Below are 23,678 nucleotides of genomic sequence, written 5' to 3'. Positions count from 1 at the left end.
CCTGACACCCCATTGCCCCTGGCGGAGGAAATCGTCCAAGACCCGCCGCTGATGGAGAGGAGGGAGGACCTCGCGGTCTTCACGGGGAGAGCGCCGCCAACAGCGCCAACCGGAGCGGGCCAAGGCGGCCAATCATCAGCGGCGCCAGAGGAGCCGGCCGGGGGTGAGCCGGAGGACGGAGCCGGCTTCGAGGTGCAGCCGGTGACGCGTCGGCGCGCAGGGGGAGGCGCCGCTCCGCCGGAGACGCGCCGAGTTGCGGGCGCCGGCCAGTCAGCGGAGGCTCTGGAGGCGGCCAGCACCGCCACGTCCGACTGGACTCCTAGCGGGGGGACTGGCGAGCTGAATGTGGCGGCTCAGGAGGTCCGGAGCCGGCTTCAAGCTCAGGCCGCCCTGCTGCAGCAGTACACCCAGGAGTTCCTGTCGACGCAGGCCGCCATCCGGGTGAGTCTTTCATTCTTGGCCGCTTTGGTCTCTTGATTTCTTCCGTGGGGGCGCGTCAGCGCACCCACTGGGTGTAGTCCCCGAGATTCGGGCCGACTGCTGAGCAGTCAGGTCGGATCTTTCTTGACGACTACCTTATTTTTGCTACTTGTCTGAACTTCCAGGAATATCATAACTCCCGTGCTGCCGCCTTCAACTCCCAGGCTCAGGAGTTGGGTCGGAAGACCGATGATCTGACCAACAGCCGAAGTAAGTGCTTGATCTTGTCTGTCTCCTGTGGGGGCGCGTCAGCGCACCCATTGGGTGTAGTCCCCGAGATTCGGGCCGACTGCTGAGCAGTCGGGTCAGATCTTCCTTGACAACTTTTTCCTTATTGGTTTTTTCTTTCGTCTTTCGTGCTTTCAGGGGCCAACGCCGACTTGAGGAGGGAGTTCGGCGAAGCGCAGGCCGCCCTTCATACCAAGGATGCTGAGTACGCTGCCTTGGTCTAGGAGCGTGACCGCCTGGCCAAGAAGCTGACTGACCAGGAGGAGAGCCACAAGGCGGCCCTGCAGAAAGCGCAGGATAGCGAGGCCGCCCTGAAGGCAGAGTTTGAGACCGAGGCGGCGAGCTGGGCTGAGACCCGGCGAGCGCTGGATGAAGGCTTCGGCCACATCGAGGACTTGATCGACGGTAAGCCGCCTTCCTTGCTCCTCTCCTGCCCCTTGCCGCCTGGTTTTTGGCCTGACTTGTGATGCTGCCTATTTTCTTGTGCAGACTACTTTCCCGGCTACTCCGCCTTCGCCGCCCAAACCATCGAGGCCCATCGCGAGGCGCGCCGTCAGGCGGGGGTCAACATCGCGCCGGACGCGAATCGGACGCTTGAGGAGCAGTTCTTGGCTGTCCAAGCGCGGCTGCAGCCGGCTCACCGGATGCTTCGCCGGCTCCAACGTGCCGGGGCGCAGGTGTTGGCCGCCCTCTGGCCCGGCGAGACGATCCCCCGCACCCCAAGCCGGACTGCCGACTAGCTGGAGGTCGCAGTCAGTCGCTTTGAAGCTAGGAAGGTGTCGGCGGCCCGTCTTGGAGCCGGGCAGGCGTTGGAGTTCGTTCGAGCTTGGTACCCAGGGCTGAACCTGGACCAGCTGCGCACTTGGCGGCTGGAGGCCGACACGGAGCTGGAGGAGGTGCGGCCGGCTATCGCCCAGCGTGCTTCGACGATCGCCAAGTGCACCGACATCAGCGTTTTTGCACCTGAAATCAATGATGACGGCGTTGCCCAGCCGGAGGAGTGGTTCGGGCTGAACCCGGCGGTGGGCGAGGACTCGGCAGAGGAGATCGCCTCCAGCGACGAGGGCGAGGATGACGAAGAAAAGGACGGTGAAGACGTCGAGCCGGCTAGTGGAACAACTGGCCGGCCTCAGGCTGACCGTGCCTCCAGCAACGAGGCGCGTGGAAGCGCGCCCTCTGCGGGAGGCGGTGATCAAGCCGAGGTTCGCCAGCCAGCCACTCCTTCAGCCGGCACAACCGTCTCCACCGACCAGCCCGGCTCATCGGTCGCCCCGCCAGCTTGACCTGCCGTCCTTATTTTTCCTGCTTGTTGTCTTTTGAACAATCTTTATTAAGCTTTCGCAGTTCCACCCACTGGGGGTGTATCCAAACTATGTTGAATGCTGGCCTCTTAGAGGTCTTTTATGTAAATATTGTTATGTGCATGTTTGGTTTCCATTCGCGTATGCTTTTTATCCTTAGGCTTTTTCCTTGGCCGCCTTCCCTCTTTGGGAGGCAAGTACTCGAGCTTTCTTGGATTGAAGTGAAGTGAATGGAAACCGGTCGGCCGGCTACTCTGGTAGTCGGTCGGCGGTAGGCGGCAAACCGGCTTTCGTTATATTAGTCCGTTGGTCCCTGGCCATTTTTCGTGTGGGCATCCTTTCCTGCTTTTGACTCTTGCCTGCCAGACAGCCGGTTCTTCGAACTGCGACTTTGGCAAGAGCTAAGCCTGGGTGTCGGCACACTACTTGTCTGACCGCGGGTAGGACTTCTAATATAACTCCAGTCGGCCAGTCCCCGGGCCGACTAGTCGAACCCGGTGCCGGACGGAACAAGTAAATGAAATGACAAAGTCATAAGCATGATACTTTTCATTCATAGATAAAAGATGGCCGTCCCCGAGCCCTCCTCGGGGGGGCTATTGTCTCGTATTTAGTACAAAAGTTAGCGTGATACATACTGCATTTCAACTGTAAAATCTTCGAAGGAGGTTGGCGTTCCATGGTCGTTCCGACTCCTTGCCGGAGTCGTCTCTCTTTCGTGCCTTCGACTTCTACGCGTCGATCAGGTAGTAGGAGTCGTTGCCTAAAGCTCTGCTGATGACGAAGGGGCCCTCCCAAGGGGCCAAGAGCTTGTGCTGGCCGGTTGTTCGCTGGATCAGCTGGAGCACAAGATCGTCCTCTTGGAAAGATCTTGGCCTGACCTTCCGACTGTGGTAGCGGCGCAAACCCTGCTGGTAGATGGCAGACCGGCTGAGGGCTAACAGCCGGCCTTCTTCTAGTAGGTCGACGCCGTCTTCTCGTGCTTCCTTGGCCTCCGCCTCCATGTACATGGTTACCCGGGGCGAGTCGAACTCGATGTCGGTTGGGATGATCGCCTCGACACCGTACACGAGGAAGAAAGGAGTGAAGCCGGTTGACTTGTTCGGGGTAGTGCGCAGACTCCAAAGGACAGCCGGCAGCTCATCGAGCCAACAGCCGGCTGAACGCTCCAGTGGTACGACCAGTCGGGGCTTGATGCCGGAGAGGATGAGGCCGTTGGCTCGCTCGACCTGGTCGTTTGACTGTGGGTGGGCGGCGGACGCTAAGTCCAGCCGGATACCTTGGGCTGCGCAGAAATGTGCCAAGGCTCCTTTGGCAAAATTTGTGCCATTGTCGGTGATGATGCTGTGTGGCACGTCGTACCGAGTTGTTATGTCTGCGATGAATGTCACAGCAGTCGGCCCATTCAGCTTCTTGATCGGCTTTGCCTCAATCCACTTGGTGAATTTGTCCACGGCGACGAGCAAATGCGTCATGCCGCCGCGCGCCGTCTTGAATGGGCCCACCATGTCCAGTCCTCAAACGGCGAAGGGCCAGATGAGGGGAACGGTCTTGAGTGCTGAAGCCGGCATGTGTTGCTTGGAGCTGAAGAGTTGGCACCCTTTGCAATATTTAACTAATTCTTTGGCGTTATCCAAAGCAGTCGGCCAGAAGAAACCATGGCGGAAAGCTTTGGCGACGAGTGATCTTGAAGCCACATGGTGGCCGCATTCTCCTTGGTGAATGTCTCTGAGGATTGCAATGCCCTTCTCTTGCTCGACGCACCGTTGGAGGACTCCAGTGACACTGCGCTTGACGAGTTCTCTGTTGACAATTGTGTATGCTCCGGCTCGACGTTGGACTTGTCTTGCCTCTGTTTCGTCAGCCGGCAGATCTTGGTTTACTAGGAAGTTGAGGATGGAGTGAGCCCATGACGGAGCCGCGACTTCTCCTACTGCCAATGTGGCTAGTGCCACCAGGGTGGGCGGGCTGGGTGGTGAAATGCTGGAGTCGGCCGCCGGCTGTTGTGTTGGTGCAGTCCCCGGGCCGGCTACTGCAGTCCCCGAGCTGGGTGTGGCAGTCCCCGAGCCGGTTGCCGAAGTCCCCGGGCCGACAACTGAAGTCCCGAGGTCGCCTGCTTGGTTCTTTGAGCCGAACCCGGCCGCATCGGGGGTCAGGCGGTACGAAGATGGAATCGGACTCTGGAGACGGCTTGATGGATGGCTTGAGGAGGCGTTATAGAGCGACGCCGGTTGGTATTGCTTGCCGAGTGGAGCCTATTCGAGCCAGGGCATCGGCTGGCTTGTTGTCGGCTCGCGGTACGTGGAGGAACTCGCATCCTTCAAAGTATCCGCTGAGTTGTTGAACCAGGAAGCGGTAGCTTGCCATATTTGCGTCCTTGGCGTCCTAGTCGCCGAATGATTGCTGAACCACCAAGTCTGAGTCGCCATAACATAGGATCCGGCGGATGCCAAGTTCCTTGGCAAGCCGGAGCCCGTGTATGAGTGCCTCGTACCCGTCTACATTCTTGGAGGCGGCAAAGTGAATCTGCAGCGTGTATCTGAGCTTGTCGCCTTTGGGAGAGGTAAGGACGACGCCGGCTCCCAAGCCGGTGCGCATCTTGGACCCGTCAAAGTGCATGCGCCAATGGGTGGAGTCGGGAGCCGGCGGCAGGTACTGGGTCTCGGCCCAATCGACGAGGAAGTCGGCCAGTGCTTGGGACTTGATGGCGGTGCGGGGCTGGTAGAAGATTGTGTAAGGGGCCAGCTCGATGGCCCATTTCGCCAACCGACCGAATGCGTCCCGGCTGCCTATGATCTCGACCAGCGGGGCGGTGCATACGACCGTGATGGGATGCTCTTGAAAGTAGGGCTTCAGCTTCTTGGCAGTGAAGTACACGCCGTAACACATCTTCTGGTAGTGCGGGTTGTTCTGCTTTGAAGCGGACAACACCTCGCTCAAATAATACACCGGCCTCTGGACCGGCTGGGCTCGGCCTTCTTCTGGGCATTGGACTACGATGACGGTGCTGACCACCCGGCTGGTTGCGGTAATGTAAAGGAGCATGGGCTCTTTCTCAGTCGGCGCTGCTAGGACGGGCGGCGTGGCTAGCATCTTCTTCAGCTCGTGAAAAGCTTGGTCGGCCTGGTCGTTCTAGTCGAAGTGAGAGCTCTTCTTCATGAGGCAGTAGAGGGGGAGAGCTTTCTCTCCGAGCCGGCTGATGAAGCGGTTCAAGGAGGCCAAGCATCCGGTGAACTTTTGGATGTCTCGAAGCTTGGTGGGGATCGCCATTCTCTCGATGGCCTTGATCTTCACCGGGTTGCATTCGATGCCGCGTTCGAAGACCAGGAAGCCTAGGAGCTAGCCGGCTGGCACTCCGAACACGCATTTCTCGGGGTTGAGCTTGATTTGGAACCGGCGTAGGTTCTCAAACGTTTCTTTGAGGTCTTCCAGCAAGGTGCCGCGCTTCTCCGTCTTCACCACAATGTCGTCCACGTAGACGTGAGCGTTTCTACCGAGTTGCTTGAGGAGGCACTTCTGCATGCAACACTGAAAAGTGGCACTGGCATTTCTTAAGCCGAATGTCATAGTCAGGTAGCAGAAGGCTCCAAATGGCGTGATGAAGGCGGTCTTTAGGCGGTCGTCCGGATCTAACTTTATCTGGTGATATCCTGAGTAAGCATCCAAGAAACTCAACAGCTCGCATCCGGCCGTGGAGTCTATCACTTGGTCAATCCTCGGCAGGGTAAAGGGATCTTTAGGGCAGGCCTTGTTGAGGCTTGTGTAGTCTATACACATGCGCCACTTGTTGTTCTTCTTTAACACGAGGACCGGGTTGGCAAGCCACTCTGGAAAGAAGACTTCCATAATGAAGCCGGCTGCCAGAATCCGGGCTATCTCCTTCCCTACAATCCTTCTCTTTTCCTCTGATAGCCGGCGGAGGGGCTGCTTGACTGGTTTCGCGTCTTTTCGTACGTGTAGTTTGTGCTCGGCGAATTCCTTCGGAACACCCGGCATGTCCTTGGGGGACCATGCAAAGATGTCCCGATTCTCACGGAGGAAATCGGCGAGCTCGCCTTCCTATTTGCTGTTCAGGCTTGCCTCGATGACGGCAAACCTCTCGGGGTGCTCGGGGTCAAGGGGTATCTTCTTGGTTTCTTTGGCCGGCTGGAAAGATCCTTGGGCATCATACTCCTTGGGGTCGAGGGACTGGTTCGGCGCTTGCTGGCCATGGCCACGACCCGGTCCAACATCTTCTTCTCTTCGGCAATCACAAGGGACTCGGCCAGCCGGCTGCTGGCGGCAGCACACTCGGAAGACTTCTTGTAATCGCCGGCTACGGTGATGACGCCCTTGGAACTTGGTATCTTCATCTTGAGGTATGCATAGTGGGGAACTGCCATGAACCTGGCCAAGGCGGATCGGCCAAGCAACGCGTGGTAGGGGCTCTCCAGGTCCACCACTTCAAACCAGATTGCTTCCCAGCGGAAATGCTCCTTGTCCCCAAAGAGTACATCAATCTTGATTTTGCCAATGGGGGCGCAGGACAAACCGGGTACGATGCCATGAAACACTGTCCGAGTAGGAATGAGCTGCTTCGTCTTGACATTTAGCTTCTCCAAGGTGTCACGGTATAGGATGTTGTGCTGCTCCTGCCGTCTATCAGCACGCGGGAGAAGCGGGCAGCGCGTCTGTCCATCGCGAGGGTGGCTTCCAGGACCAACGCATAAGAGCCGGGAGACGGCATCACCTCTGGATGGTCGGCCCGGCTCCAGCTGATTGGTTTTTCTGACCAATGCATGTGTCCGGCGGGGTTGGCAGTGACCATGCTGACTTCCTGGTGCTCTCGGCGTTTGCCGCGCCGGTCTTCGAGCTGGCTTGTAAAGACGACGTAGGTTGCTTGCTCGTCGGGGAATTCGTCGTGCACGGCTCCGACTGCGGGCCGAGCGGCCGGAGGCGGCGGAGCCGGAGGCGGCGGGCCGGCAGGCGGAGGCGGCGCGAGCCCCTCGCCTTTAGAGATTCGGGTGAGCCAATGGCACTTCCGGGTTGTGTGGTTGGACGGCTTCGCGCCGCTATGGAATTTGCACGGGGCGTCGAGAGTTTGCTCGTAGGAGAAAGCTGGCGGCCAAGCCGGCCGGCCGCCCTTGGGCTTCTTGGGCGCGGGTCGCCCTTCAGGCAGCGCGTCTTCGATCGTGGCCACCTGCCGACTGGCGGGAGGCGGCGCAGGGCCCTTGCGCTTGTGGTCGTTCGGGTGTGGGCGTCGGCCGGAATCCCCTGCCGGCGTCTTGGGCGCCGGGTTGAGTACTTTCCTAGACGCGTCTACCCGGAGCTCGGTCTTCATCAAAGAGTCGGCGGTGGCGTATTTGTCTGCTATGTCCAGAAGCTCGTCGAGGGTAGTCGGCTCGTCGCAGAGGAGCTTGTGCTTGAGGAGGGTACCTTCTCGGCACCCGGCAGTGAAGTATTCGATGGCTTGCACCTCGTGCACCCCCTCGCAAGAATTGCGGAGCTCGGCCCAACGCGTGAGGTAGTCGCGAGTGGACTCGGCTGGGCCCTGTACGCACAGGGAGAGCTGCCTGGGCTTGGGGGCCCGCTTGTAGGTGCTGGTGAAGTTGCGGGTGAAAGCTTCGGTGAAATCTAGCCAGCTGTTGATGCTGAGAGGCTTGAGGCTGTTGAGCCAGGTCCGCGCCGTGCCTTGCAGCATGAGGGGCACGTACTTCACGGCAACGCGCCGGTTGCCATTGGCTATGCTGACCGCCGTGGAGTAGTCGATCAACCAATCTTCCGGCTTCACAGAGCCGTTGTACTTGGGTGTGTCTCTTGGGAGTGAGAACCCTTTGGGGAAAGGCTCGTCGCGGATGCGGGGGCCGAAACAAGGCGGGCCGACATCGTCTTCTTCTTCCAGCGCCAGGGATCGCGCCAGGCGGTCGATCCAATGGCGGGCGTCGTTCTCGCCGACTCCTTTGTGGCGACCTAGTCGGCCGCTAAGAGTCGGGTGCGCCACTGGCGGCGGGGTGGGATATCTCTCTCCACGGGGTCGAGGCGGAGGCGGGTTGCCCCGCCATTCCATGGCTCGGGGATGGCCGTCCGCGTCTCGCTCGATGGAGATTCGGGTCCGGCTTCGGCTGGCCGCCGGCTCTTTCTCGCGCCGCGCACGGGCGTTGCTCGTAGTCGGTGTCCGGGACGTCGCGCCGTGATCTCGGCGCGGGGGAGGGCTTCCCGCGCGGGCGTCGGCTTCGTGCCGCCGTGCGGCCGCGTCAATTAGTTGCTGGATGTGCCGGGTCATGTGAGGGGAGTTCTTCGGCCTCCAAGCCGTCCAACTCATCCACGGCCGCCTGGGCGGCAAGCAAGTTCTCGAGCGGAGTGGCATAGACCGGGCGGTCGACTCCCAGCATGTCGGCAATGACGGCGCCGCGTTGCTTGACAATGCCGGCCCGGCTTGGCCCGCTCGGGGCCGACGTGCCGAAGGCGGCACGGTCAGCTTCGCGCTGGTAGGCCTCAGTGAGGCGTCTCATGGAAGCCAGCCTCCGGCCCTCTGCGAGGAGGGCGAGGCGGCGCGCCTCCAGTGCTTCGTCGTCGGCATCAGCCGGGAGGGGGGTGGACAAGTCGTGGGCCGCCGCGTGCGGGGCGTCGTGGGCGCTCTCGTTGGCCGGGCCGCCATGGCCAACGACCATCACTTCGGTGGTGACAGTATCGCGGCCGTCGGTCCGAGGAAGCGGGTCGTTGTAGATCGCGACGTTGGTGGGGAAGGTGTCGAAGGAGGCCGTGTCGGGGTCGACAGGCATCGGGTCGATGGAGCCAACCGACTCCAGATCCACAGCGGGCTCGCTGGAGACATGGAGCTGGCCGAGGAGGTTGGCGAGGTGGTCGGTGCCTGCATCGGAGGCGAGCTCGTCGGAGATGAGGGTTTCATCGAGGAGATTGGCGAGGCTGCTCGCCGCACAGAAGCTGGTGACGCCTTGTAGCGCGTCGTGGCAAGCGCCATCGGGCGTGCTGGGCTGGCTACGCTCGCTGGGGAGGAAGAGGGTTCCCGTCCAGAACAGGTCTTTGGACGACGGTGCACCTGGCCCCACGGTGGGCGCCAAATGTCGGGTGGTAGGTGCGACATATGCCAACGGGTGGCTTATCATTGTGGGAGCCAATAAGACGTCGCCGGTGCCTGGAAACGGGATGAGGCGAAGACATGCATGCCGGCGAATCTTACCCAGCTTCGGGGCTCTCCGTGGAGATAACACCCCTACTGCTGCTCTGCGGGGTCTCCGCATGATCACTAGATGGACAAGTAGCTACACAATGCTCCTTGAGCTGTTCGGTGGGAGGAGGAAGAAGGGCACGGCTAGCTTGCTTCTTCTCCTTGTGTGGTGTCTAAAACTAGCTGGGGGTCCAACCCTTTGCATGGGCGCCCCGGGGGGTTTATATAGGCCTACCCCCCAGGGGTACAATGGTAATCCGACTGGGCGTGGGGCCCAGTCGTCTGTGACTGCGCTCGCCGGTTTCTGCGCCGGCTGCTGGGGCCCACCGACTGGTGGGTCCCGCCGGCTGCCGGCCCCTTGGTCGACAGGCAGGCCCCACTGTCCAGGACCTGGTTGGCGGCTGGTTACTGTTGCCTCAACCTGATGACGAGGGCTTCGTCGAGGTAAGCGTGGCTACAGTGCCGCCGTCCGGCGGGCGATCGCCGTAGCCTTACCGCGTCTTGTCTCCTTAATGGGGCGTCTCCTTCGAGGGGGGAAGCGAGCCGGCTGCGGGGAGCCGGCCCCGTCTCGGGCCCACTAGGGGAGGCCTGGCCGCCTTCGGGCGTCTCTCTGCCCGAAGGGGCCCACCGCCCGTGGGCCGCGCTGGCGGCCCATCGTGGGTGACATAAGGGTTAACATGGCAACAGTGCCGCGTCGGACGGGTCATGCCCACTCCGTACGGCACACTGTGCCAGGCGTGCTTCGGGATTCGGGGGTGGCAGGCTTCACTGTAGCCACGCCCCGTCACATCGCTGCTAGGTGGATGCAAACTTTGAGGGTACGGTCTCGACCGCTTTGTGGGAGCCGGCTTCTTGGAGTCGGCCTTCTCGCGGCCGGCTTCTCGAAGCCGGCCCTCCCGTGGCTTCTTTTGCGAGGGCTAAAGTCGGGCCGCCTTCCGAAAGCCGGCCTGGGTGACAGCCAGCAAGGGGAAGGCGGCCCCATGTCTTGGATTCTTGAGAGCCGGACGGGCTCGTAATTTTTTCAGAAGGGCCAGGGGAAGCCGGCTAGGCTACCCATGGCTATTTACTCCGACATACTTCCTACTTGATTGATCTTGATGATATGAGTATTACAAGAGTTGATCTACCACGAGATCGTAGAGGCTAAACCCCAGAAGCTAGCCTATGATTATTATTGTTGTTGTTCTATGGACTAAACACTCCGGTTTATATAGACACCGGAGGGGACTAGGGTTACACAGAGTCGGTTACAAGGGAGGAGATCTACATATCCGAATTGCCAAGCTTGCCTTCCACGCAAAGGAGAGTCCCACCCGGACACAGGACGAAGTCTTCAATCTTGTATCTTCATAGTCCAACAGTCCGACCAAAGGATATAGTCCGGCTATCCGAGGACCCCCTAATCCAGGAGTCCCTCACTGAGTGCTTCTACTGCAAAGGAAATGGTCACTGGAAGTGGAACTGCCCTAGATACTTGGCGGATAAGAAGGATGGCAAAGTGAACAAAAGCATATATTTAATATACATGTTATTGATGTGTACCTTACTAGTGTTTATAACAACACCTCAGTATTTGATACTGGTTCAGTTACTAAGAGTAGTAACTCGAAACGGGAGTTGCAAAATAAACAAAGACTAGTTGAGGACGAGGTGACGATGAGTGTTGGAAATGATTCCAAGGTTGATAAGATCACCATCGCACACTCCCTTTACCTTCGAGATTAGTGTTGAAGCTAAAATAAATGTTATTTGGTGTTTTGTGTTGAGCATAATATGATATGATCATGTTTATTGCAATACATTTATTAATTTAAGTCAAAGAATAATTGTTATTCTGTTTACATGAATAAAACCTTATGTGGTCATACACCCAAGGTGAATGGTTTATTGAATCTTGATTGTAGTGATACACATATTCATAATATTGAAGCCAAAAGATGCAAAGTTAATAATGATAGTGCAACCTATTTGTGGCACTACTGTTTAGGTCATATTAGTGTAAAGCACATGAAGAAACTCCATGCTGATGGGCTTTTGGAATCACTTGATTATGAATCACTTGATGCTTGCGAACCATGCCTCATAGGAAAGATGACTAAGACTCCGTTCTCCGGAACAATGGAGCGAGCAACTGACTTATTGGAAATAATACCTACTGATGTATGCGGTCCGATGAGTGTTGAGGCTCACGGCGAGTATCATTATTTTCTGACCTTCACAGATGATTTGAGCAGATATGGGTATATCTACTTGATGAAACATAAGTCTGAAACATTTGAAAAGTTCAAAGAATTTCAGAGTGAAGTGGAAAATCATCGTAAAGAAAATAAAGTTTCTACGATCTGATCATGGAGACGAATATTTGAGTTACGAGTTTGGTCTTCAACTAAAACAATGTGGAATAGTTTCACAAATTCATGCCACCTGGAACACCACTGCATAATGGTGTGTCCGAACGTTATAACCATACTTTATTGGATATAGTGCAATCAATGATGTCTCTTACCGATTTACCACTATTGTTTGGGGTTATGCATTAGAGACATCTACATTCATGTTAAATAGGGCACTGTCTAATCCGTTGAGACGACACCGTATGAACTATGGTTTGGCTAGAAACCTAAGCTGTCGTTTCTTAAAGTTTGGGGTTGTGATGCTTATGTGAAAAAGTTTTAGCCTGATAAGTTCAAACCCAAATTGGAAAAGTGCATCTTCATAGGATACCCAAAAGAAACTGTTGGGTACACCTTCTATCACAGATCTAAAAGGCAAGATCTTTGTTGTTAAGAGTTGATCCTTTCTAGAGAAGAAGTTTTCTCTCGAAAGAAGTGAGTGGGAGGATGTAGAACTTGATGAGGTAATTGTACCTTCTCCCCAATTGGAAAGTAGTTTATCACAGAAATCAGTTCTAGTGATTTCTACGCCAATTAGTGAGGAAGCTAATGATGATGATCATGAAACTTCAAATCAAGTTACTACCGAACCCCGTTGGACAACCATAGTATGGTCCGCACCAGAGTGGTACGGTAGTCCTTTATGTAAGTCATGTTACTAGACCATGATGAACCTACGAACTATGAGGAAGCGATGATGAGCCTAGATTACGCGAAATGGCTTAAGGCCATGAAATCTGAGATGGGATCCATGTATTAGGAACAAAGTATGGACTTTGATTGACTTGCCCAATGATTGGCAAGCCATAGAAAATAAATGGATCTTCAAGAGGAAGACGGACGCTGATAGTAGTGTTACTATCTACAAAGCTAGACTTGTCGAAAAAGGTTTTTGACAAAGTTCAAGGTGTTGACTATGATGAGATTTTCTCACTCGTATCGATGCTTAAAAGTCTGTCCGAATCATGTTAGCAATTGCCGCATTTTATGAAATCTGGCAACTGGATGTCAAAACTGCATTCCTTAATGGATTTCTCAAAGAAGAGTTGTATATGATGCAACCAGAAAGTTTTTGTCGATCCAAAAGGTGCTAACAAAGTGTGCAAGCTCCAGCGATCCATTTATGGACTGGTGCAAGCCTCTCGGAGTTGGAATATATACTTTGATGAAGTGATCAAAGCATATGGTTTTATACAGACTTGCAGTGAAGCATGTATTTACAAGAAAGTGAGTGGGAGCACTACAACATTTCTGATAAGTATATGTGAATGACATATTGTTGATCGGAAATAATGTAGAATTTTCTGGAAAGCATAAAGGAGTCTTTGAAAAGAATTTTTCAAAGAAAGATCTCGGTGAAGCTACTTACATATTGAGCATCAAGACCTATAGAGAGAGATCAAGACGCTTGATATATTTTCAATGAGTACATACCTTGACAAGATTTTGAAGTAGTTCAAAATGGATTAGGCAAAGAAAGGGTTCTTTCCTGTATTACAAGGTGTGAAGTTGAGTCGGACTCAATGCCCAACCACTGCAGAAAATAGAAAGAGAATGAAAAGTCATTCCCTATGCCTCAGTCATAGGTTCTATAAAGTATGCCATGTTGTGTACCAGACCTATTGTGTACCTCACCATAAGTTTGGCAAGCGGGTACAATAGTGATCCAGGAGTGGATCACTGGACAGCGGTCAAAAATATCCTTAGTAGAATAAAGGAAATGTTTCTCGGTTATGGAGGTGACAAAGAGTTCGTCGTAAAGAGTTACGTCGATGCAAGCTTTGACACCGATCTGGAAGACTCTAAGTCTCAATCTAGATACATATTGAAAGTGGGAGCAATTAGCTAGAGTAGATTTGTGCAAAGCATTGTAGAAATATTTTTTTTGCAAAATACATACGGCTCTGAATGTGGCAGACCCGTTGACTAAATTTCTCTCACAAGCAAAACATGATCACTCTTTGGGTGTTAATCACATGGCGATGTGAACTAGATTATTGACTCTAGTAAACCCTTTGGGTATTAGTCACATAGGGATGTGAACTATTGGTGTTAAATCACATGACGATGTGAACTAGATTATTGACTCTAGTGCAAGTGGGAGACTGAAAGGAAATATGCCCTGGAGGCAATAATAAAGTTGTTATTTATATTTCCTTATATCATGATAAATGTTTATTATTCATGCTAGAATTGTATTAACCGGAAACTTAGTACATGTGTGAATACATAGACAAACAGAGTGTCACTAGTATGCCTCTACTTGACTAGCTCATTGAATCAATGATGGTTATGTTTCCTAACCATAGACATGAGTTGTCATTTGATTAACAGGATCACATCATTAGAGAATGATGTGATTGACTTGACCCATCCGTTAGCTTAGCACGATGATCGTTTAGTTTGGTGCTTTTGCTTTCTCCATAACTATACATGTTCCTATGACTATGAGATCATGCAACTCCCGAATACCAGAGGAACACTTTGTGTGCTACCAAACGTCACAACGTAACTGGGTGATTATAAAGGTACTCTACAGGTGTCTCCGATGGTGTTTGTTGAGTGTCACAGCCCTTGGCCTTGCTTGTCATTGCATCATCATCTTGCATCATGTTTAAATTTCTCAGAAACTTGAAAAATGGGGATGATCAAACCCTAGCAGCAAATGATTTCAAATAGGTTCAACCAAAATAAATTCGAAGAACCCAAAATGGTCTTAGAGAAATGTTCATGATTTTTGTAGATGCTGGAAACAACAACCAGAGGTGATGCACATTTTTCCTAGCCATCTTGGATTTTACCTCAACACATATTGTATTTGATTGGGGCTCCAAAACATTGCTATAAATATTTTGACAGCTCCAAATATTCTGAGAAATATTGAGGGACACTGGATTAATTCAGAGAGTTTCCAAAAAAATATTTTCAGAATTATATAAAAATGATTTGGTGTTAAACTAAATCAAAACAGAGGCAAACAATTAGAAAAACTGAAAATAATAATAAAAGAGAGGGAGAGAAGGCCACTAGGCCACCTACCTAACCTACCCGGTGGCCCAGCTGCGGCCCAGCACTGTTGGCCCAGCCCAGCAGGCGCCCCCACCGTCTTCAACCTCCTGCCAGTAGGCAGGAGGCCGTGTGGTCACCACGCGTGGGCACGCGCCCTGGCCACCTCCTCCCTCCCAGCCTGCCTGGCTCCTCCTCGATGCCCCGGAGACGCCATGCACTTTCCCCGGGGCCCCCTCCCTCTCTCTCGCGTCCATCCCCTCCTCTCCCTCGCTCTCTCCCGCGACGGCCGACGCGGCCATGGAAGCGCCGCCCTGAACCACCGTGCTCCCCGACCCCCTCTCGCCTTCCCGTGTTGTGTGGAAGCTCCGCCACCGTCGCCTACGCCTCCTGGACGACCCGTAGGACGCCGTATGCACCACACCACGACCATGGCGTCGTCTTCAACCTCTCGGCCACCGAGATCACCGAGGACCGCACGCCGCCACCAACCCTTCCCCGAGCCCGCTGAGACGCGTGCTGCAATCGCCATGAGCTCCTCTTTCCCCTCCCCCTAACCATGCTACTCTGCTCGTCCCCTAGCTAGCGATGTTGCCGTGGCCGAGCTTCCCCTGCCGTCGGCCATGTCACCGCCGCCGCTTTAGCCACTGCAGCTCGCTCCCGAGCGCGTCACCGCACTCAGGGCACTCCTCGGGGGCCTCCCAGCCCCTCAGCTGGCCTCCTAGCGCACCGCAGCCCTGCGCCCGCTCAAACCCGAACTCCAGCCACCGCCGCGAGCTCTGTTCTGGCAAGCTCCGACCATCCCAGCTGCTGCTGCTTGCTGGAATGGATGCGGGCGAGTCCCAGCTCCACGTAGATGCCCTCCGCCGGCCATTTGGTCACCGGAGGAGGAATCCCGAGCCCTCCGCCGTCTCGGGCTTCGCCGGTGACGAGCCGCGGGTCAACTCCGGCGAGTTGACCCAGGGGTTTGACCCCGTCTAACTAGGGTTTGACCACCCTGGGTCACGGATGCATGGGGCCAGCCCTGCTAATTAACCCAGGTTAGTGTTAATTTTTTAGTTAGTTTAATTAGCCTCTGACATGTGGGTCCAGGCCTTAACTAAACTAGATTAGGTTTATTTTAATTTTAATTAACCTTGTTAGTTAACTGTGACACTGACGAGTGGGTCCCACTGGTCAGGTTTAACCTGGACCGGGTCTGTTGACCTGCTGAGGTCAGCATGACGCAATGCTGACGCAGTAATAGGTTTTTCTGGATTTATTCTTACTCAGGAAATTCCAGAAAATAGTATAAACTTCTAAAATTCATAGTAAATCAACCATAACTCCAAATGAAATAAATTATATATGAAAAATTATCAGAAAAATCCAATCTATCCATTTATGCTACTTTAATGCATGTTCAACCAACTTATACCCCCTGTATAAGTGAAAACATGATAATGGCATTTTAAATACCCCTTATGGAGTTTGCATATGAACCCTTGGTTCATACGGACATCATTTAAATTGTTGCTAGATGCATTAGTACAAATCATAGCATATTGCCATGTCATGATCATGCATCATATTGTCGCATTTGCATTGATTGTGTTCTTCTCTATTGCCGGTGCTTGTCCCCTCTCGGTAGGCGTATCCCGACGATGAGTTCGATGACACCGATGAAGATCTATAATATCTTCAGAAGTGCCAGGCAAGCAAAACCCCCTTGTTCATCCCGATACAATCCCACTCTCTCGCTCCTGCTCTCTTTTACTGCATTAGGACAACACCGATTCAACTATTACATGCTGCGGTAGTTGAACCCCTTTCCTCTGCATGACCTGTCATTGCCACAGTAAATAGATGAAACCCACTAGCATGAGTAGGAGTTGATTGAGCCCTGGTGTGCCTACTCATTCATGCTAGTTTGTCATGCCTGCTATTGCTTAGAGTTGAGTCAGGTCTGATTCATCGGGATTGAATTGGAATGGTGATGAACATGTCCTACCGTTGAGAGCTAAGTGTGTGAACACGATTTGGTAAAGGTAGTGGTGAGAGGCCATGTAGGAGTACATGGTGGGTTGTCTCATTGCAGCCGTCCTTAGGAACTGAGTTCTGTGTTTGTGATCCATGAACAGTTACTACCACACATTGGGCTTCGGGCGCTCCAAGCTCTCTTGACTTATTAACCAACTCGATCTCTGTCCAGGAGTTGCAACTAGTTTCTGGTGTTTGTAGGTAGTGTTAGTAGTCTACCAAGTGGCACCCGGTACAGGTGGGCTTGGGACAGACTAGGCACAATGGCCCGGTGTACCAAGTGCCACCTGGATGGTGGGCTTGGGAACCCTATACACATTGTTTGGGGGCGTAAGCAACACCCCGGTCGGATCTCCTTGCGGATGGAACCCGAATAGGTGATAAACCTGGACTAGAGACTTGTGTGGTTAGTCAGGTCGTGGCCGACTCCCTCACCAGGCTTCCGCTTGAAGGTTGCCGAGATACACGACGTGTACATGGTGGTAAGTGGCGAGAGCGTGTGTGAAGAAGTACACCCCTACAGGGTTATCATTATCTATTCGAATAGCCGGATTCCTCGGATATGGAAACTTGGACCCCTTGCATAGTTCATAGAGAAGTGGAAGTGGATACTCTAAAATGCGCAAGATAAGCGTGAGTGCTATGGATGGCCTTCTCGTAGGGAGACAGGAGCGGATCCATAGTGGAGTATTGATATGGTGAATATGTGGACTCGTGTGCGCCACCTCAAAAGAGTTACTTGCAGTCGTAGTTCAGGATAGCCACCGAGTCAAAGCTGGCTTGCTGCAGTTAAACTCCACCACCCCCTTTATTGATACCGATGCATATGTAGATAGTTTTGATGTAAGTCTTGTTGGGTACATTTGTACTCATGTTTGCCTATTTTATGTTTTGCAGAGAGACGTCAGTCTCGCTAGTAGTTCCGTGTGGACTTCGACGTTTAGCTTGATACCTCAGCTATGATCTTGTGCCCTCGGCAGGATCTGGTAGATAGTCAGGCTTCTCAACCTTTTTCATTTATAGATGTCTGTACTCAGACATGTTAAGCTTCCGCATGTGCTTTGTTTGTATGCTATGATTGTTGGGTCATGAGACCCATATTTGTAATATCTCGCTCCTCGGAGCCTAATGAATAAATACTCTGAGTCGTAGAGTCTTGTTGTGATGCCATGTTGTATTGCACATATTGAGCATATTGTGTGTATGATTGAAATGCTTGGTATGTGTGGGATCCGACAACCTAGTTGTTTATCCTTGGTAGCCTCTCTTATGGGGAAATGTAGTCTTGTGCTTCCATGAGCCATAGTAGTCCGCTACAGCCCGGTTCACCGGAGTCCTGCTAGCCCAGCACTACTGCTCCGAAACACTTGACTGGCCGGCATGTGATTCACTTCGTTCCTGTGTCTGTCCCTTCGGGGAAATGTCACGCGGTGACATCCGGAGTCCTGCCTAGCCTGCTACAGCCTGGGTTCCTGGAGTCCTGTTAGCCCAGTGCTACAGCCTGGATTCACACGCTACTGACCGACATGCTCGATGTTGATTCATGTATGCCTGTTCCCGTAAGTTAGTGCCACTTTGGATTCATGACTAGTCATGTCGGCCCGGGTTCTCTGTCATATGGATGCTAGCGACACTATCATATACATGAGCCAAAAGGCGCAAACGGTCCTGGGCCATGGTAAGGCGACACCCGTGGGAATACCGTGCGTGAGGTCGCAAAGTGATATGAGGTGTTACAGGCTAGATCGGTGTGACTTAGAATCGGGGTCCTGACATTGAGTTGGCATGGATCGAGATTAGGGTTTGTCAGTTTGTCACTCTGATTGTCGGAGATGTATCTCTAGGCCCTCTCGGTAATGCACATCACTATAAGCCTTGCAAGCAATGTGACTAATGAGTCAGTTACGGGATGATGCATTACGGAGCGAGTAAAGAGACTTGCCGGTAACGAGATTGAACTAGGTATTGAGATACCGACGATCGAATCTCAGGCAAGTAACATATCAATGACAAAGGGAACAACGTATACCGTTATGCGTTGACCGATAAAGATCTTCGTAGAATATGTAGGAACCAATATGAGCATCCAGGTTCCGCTATTGGTTATTGAACGGAGATGAGTCTTGGTCATGTCTACATAGTTCTCGAACCCGTAAGGTCCGCATGCTTAACGTTCGATGACGATCGATATTACAAGTTTTTGTGTTTTGATGTACTGAAGGTAGTTCGGAGTCCTGGTTTTGATCACAGACATGATGAGGAGTCTCGAAATGGTCGAGACGTAAATATTGATATATTGGAAGCCTATATTTGGACATCAGAATGGTTCCGACTGGTTCGGGCATTTTTCTGGAGTACCGGGAGGTTACCGGAACCCCCGGGGAGTATATGGACCTTATTGGGCCTTAGTGGAATAGAGGAGAGGGAAGGGAAAAGAGGGAGGCACGCCCCCCAAGCCCAATCCGAATTGGGAAGGGGCCGGCCCCCCTTTCCTTCCTCCCTCTCTCCTCTTTCCTTCCTCTCCTACTCCTACTTGAAAGGGCTCCTACTTCTACTAGGAAAGGGGGGAATCCTACTCCCGGGGGGAGTAGGACTCCCCCAGGGCGTGCCATAGAGAGGGTCGTCCCTCCCCCTCCTCCACTCCATTATATACGGGGGAGGGGGAACCCCATGGACACACAAGTTGATCATTGAGCTTTTAGCCGGGTTCGGTGCCCCCATCCACCATAATCCACCTTGGTCATATCGTAGCGCTGCTTAGGCGAAGCCCTGCGTCAGTAGCTTCATCAACACCGTCATCACGTCGTCGTGCTAACGGAACTCTCCCTCGAAGCTCTACTGGATCGTGAGTTCGTAGGACGTCATCGAGCTGAACGTGTGCAGATCGCGGAGGTGTCGTACGTTCGGTACTAGGATCGGTCGATCGTGAAGACGTACGACTACACCAACCGCATTGTCATAACGCTTCCACTTATGGTCTATGAGGGTACGTGGACGACACTCTCCCCTCTCGTTGCTATGCATCACCATGATCTTGCGTGTGCGTAGGATTTTTTTTTGAAATTACTGCGTTCCCCAACACTATCATGTTCCTCACTTGTTGGCAATCCACACTGGCGAATTCCTAACTCCTTAGTAAGAGCAAATTCCTCAGAGACCAGAAGAACTTCGTCTCTGTCACTGAAGAAATTGACTGAGCTGCATGAGATTTCCAATGGCTTCACTCGAAGGGATTGGTAGGTGTATGATTTTGAGTTGAGCATCACTTGGAAACTTTTCCTTAGTATTTCCTCGACCCCCTTTAATAGTACGGTGTTTCCTATGACTCAAGGAATAGAAAATGAAACTACGAAAACAAAAGTCTTCACACTTCATGTTCCTCAAATGAATACCAAGTCTTCACGGTCACACCAATTTCTTCACTTTCAAAGTCTTCAGAAAGTCTTCATAAATCCAAAGTCTTCAGTCAAAGAACTTCATTTTTAGGGGTCAACTTTATCTGTAAATATCAAACTCCTCATAGACTTATAGACCTGTGTACACTCACAAACGCATCAGTCCCTTAACCTATAAGTCTTCAATACACCAAAATCACTAAGGGGCACTAGATGCACTTACAATCTCCCCCTTTTTGGTGATTGATGACAATATAGGTTAAGTTTTCAACGGGGATAAACATATGAAGTGTAAATACCAATATTGAGGAATTTGATTGCAAGATATAGAAGAACTCCCCCTGAAGATGTGCATAGTGAGGAATTTTCTTTTGAAGCAATGCACACTTGAAGAGTAGAATCATGGAGATCTCCCCCTATATCTTGTAATTCATACATGCATTTAACATATAATATGAAGAATTTGAAATGCATGAAGAAATATGGTGACTAATGTAATTCAGCATGCGTGCAATAACATATATGAGGAATAAGCATGCAGAAGAACACATCAAAAGTATCAGACCACCATCGGGTTTTAAGTTTACAACCCGATCCAGCAAAGTCTTCAAAAGAACGAGAGTTGTAACTTAGAAAAAACGCCTATATAAATAGAGCCGCTTGAAGACTAACTCAAATTTCTCCCCCTTTGTCATTGAATGACCAAAAGGAACGAAAAATGAGGACTAATGCCCTTGAAGAATATCATCACTGAGTCGATGAAGGAGCGCCAGCATTGTTGGGATCGGTTGTTGAGGTAGGGCCTACCGCAGTGTTGTCCAAGTCTTCATGCTCATCAGTCTCACGCGATGAAGAATACATGCTGGCTACCAAGGAAGGAACTTTGGTCTTCTTGAATTTCTTTGCTGGTGGTTGAGACCATTCAAAGTCCTGCTTGAAACCCATTTGCTGCACATCTTCTTCACCATACAGATGTGACAGAACAGCCCAGGTGCGATCGAAGACTTCATGGAGGTAGTAATGGTTTTTCTTCACTGCATTGTGTGTAGCAGTCATGTTGTGAAGAATAGAACCAAACTGACGCTTAACCCATTTGTGGTTGCGATTGACCTTCTGGTGAAGACCGAGGAGAAGCTCACGATCAGTCATCACCCTTGGAGCTGTGCCTTGAGGATTTTGCTTTGAAGCATTTGCCGTAGAGTCATGAATGACAGAGTCATCATTGGTAGAGTAGGATGCAGCTTTGCAGAACAAACCATCCAATGGACGAATGCCTTCATCAATAATAGCGGTAGCCTTGCCCTTTTCATCAAATGAGAAAATGTCCGCTTGAGGACTTCTATTGGGGGCAGGTAACTGACGGGATTCTGAAAATCAGCCTTGTAGTTGAGTGAAGACCTTGTTTTGAGGAATCTCATAATCCAAGGAGCATAAGGCTTCAACTCAAATGGAGAGCATGCAACATTTGCCAGAGTCCTCATGAAGAAATCATGGTAGTTGATAGGAATGCCATGTATGATATTAAATAGCAGATTCTTCATGATGCCAACAACTTCTTCATCATTCGAGTCGTGGCCTTTTATTGGACTCAATGTCTTCGACAGAATGTGATAGACAGTTCTAGGCAGAAACAACAATTCCTTCACGAGGAATTTGGTCCTTGGGGCTTGACCGAGCTTCAGCGGCTTCATCAATACTTGCATGTAGTGAGGGGTAAGTTCAAGTTCATGATATATGCAACGAGCGCCTTCAAGGGGAGGACTGACAGATAGGGCATGAAGCAATTCAGAGGCCGGTGCTTTGAAGTGAGTATTCTCTATCATCCAGTCCAATACCCAAGAGTTCACATCTTCAGCATCGCCTGTGATGTGCAGCATTGCATAGAACTGAAGAATTACCTCTTCATTCCAATCAACAATATCAGTGCAAAAGTTGAGCAGTCCGGCATCATGAAGAACACTGAGGACTGGCAAGAAGCAAGGCAGTGATTCCATGTCCACGTGAGGAATATGCTCATGGTTGAAGACTTTGTCTTTGTTGAAAAGTAGCGAAGAATAGAAGTTGGCTTGGTTGGCAGTCCAGAAACGCTTCCTTCTAAGACGAGCAGAGTCATAGGGGTTGTAGTCCGTGAAGAATACGTGCTCGTGGAAGAAGTCATCAGCCTTGAATTTTTGCTTCTTTGAGAAAGGATCCTTTGGCTTGGGTTGAGGGGTGTCAGTCAATTGCATCACAACCTCAGTAATCACAATCTCATGATCCACAGGCTGAGGAATTTTAGTTTCTTCTTCAGTGGAAGCCTGGGTCTTCAATTCTTCAACAGCAATTTCATCAACACTAGTGGCTGAAATCTCTTCAGTAGGCTGAGCCGATGCTTCAGCCTGAGGAGTTTCTTGTTGCGTTGGAGCTACAACGTTTGAGGTGAATCCTTTCGCCATCTTGACGAATCTGGCTTTGGTTCCAAGCCAATCTGCACGGTACGCGTCGAATTCATCATTGAGGTTTTTGATCTCCGTATGAGCAGCAATGAGTTCATTAGTGGTCATCTTGACAATGTTTTTCTTTAGAAGGCGCTCTTTCTTGTATCGCGCTTTCTTCAGCTGCCTGGCCTTCTCAAATTTCCATTTTTCTTTGCCTATGAAGGTGGTCAGCATGTGACTTTGGCTAGGTGTCAGCTTGAAGTCTGGCATAGGAGTGTTGGGGTCCTTGTGCCAGAGATCAATGTACTCAAGGATCAACTTCGGATCCAGTAGGAGAGGAACTTCACTTCCTTTGGCTCTAGCAGCCCTCTGTTGTCTGTCTCTGATGATTTCTTCAAGTTCTTCATCATCAGCTTCATCCTCAGAGGACGGTACTTGAAAGGAGACCTGCTTCTTGTGAGGACTTGGTCAAGAACCTTGTCTAGCAGTGGCCTTAGTCTTCAGCAGAGTGGGGCCGGTTGAAGAATGTGGTGGAGCTGATGAACTTGCAGAGGCTCCTGAGGCAATAGAGATGCATGTTGTCCTTTGGCACGAGGCGAGATGCACAGGTGCTGAGGACTTTGCCGGAGGAGCTAAGGGTTTTGGAACTTGAGGAACTGGGGCAACTTGAGGAATTTTCCTTGAGGGCTTAGCAGAACTGGGCCTTGAGGGCATTGCTGAGGAGCTTGGCCATGAGGGCATTGAAGAAGAAGAAGCACTTGGCTTGTGTGCGGGCTTCTTAGGCATGGCCTTCTTCGGCTTGCTAGCAGAGGCCTCAGCAGTGGCAATAGCAGCAGGAGAGTCTTCATTGAATTTCTTCATTGCCTTTTTTGCTACTTTGGCCAACTTAGCTTGACGCTTTGCCCATTCATCAGGATAGTCCTCACCGCGCTTGAGGCTAGTGGGATCAGCTTCTTGGCTAGGTGCTGATACGTCTACAATGTATCTATAATTTTTGATTGCTCCATGCTATATTATCTACTGTTTTGGACATTATTGGGCTTTATTATCCACTTTTATATTATTTTTGGGACTAACCTATTAACCGGAGGCCCAGCCCAGAATTGTTGTTTTTTGCCTGTTTTAGGGTTTCGAATAAAAGGAATATCAAACGGAGTCCAAATAGAATGAAACCTTCGGGAACATGATTTTCTCAACGAACAAGACCCAGGAGACTTGGACCCTACGTCAAGACACAAAAGAGGAGGCCATGAGGTAGGGGGCGCGCCTAC

The sequence above is a fragment of the Triticum dicoccoides genome, chromosome 5A (assembly GCF_002162155.2).
Source record: "Triticum dicoccoides isolate Atlit2015 ecotype Zavitan chromosome 5A, WEW_v2.0, whole genome shotgun sequence".
NCBI lineage: Eukaryota > Viridiplantae > Streptophyta > Magnoliopsida > Poales > Poaceae > Triticum > Triticum dicoccoides.
The sequence above is the reverse complement of the archived record's forward strand: the minus strand, read 5'-3'. Positions refer to the sequence as shown.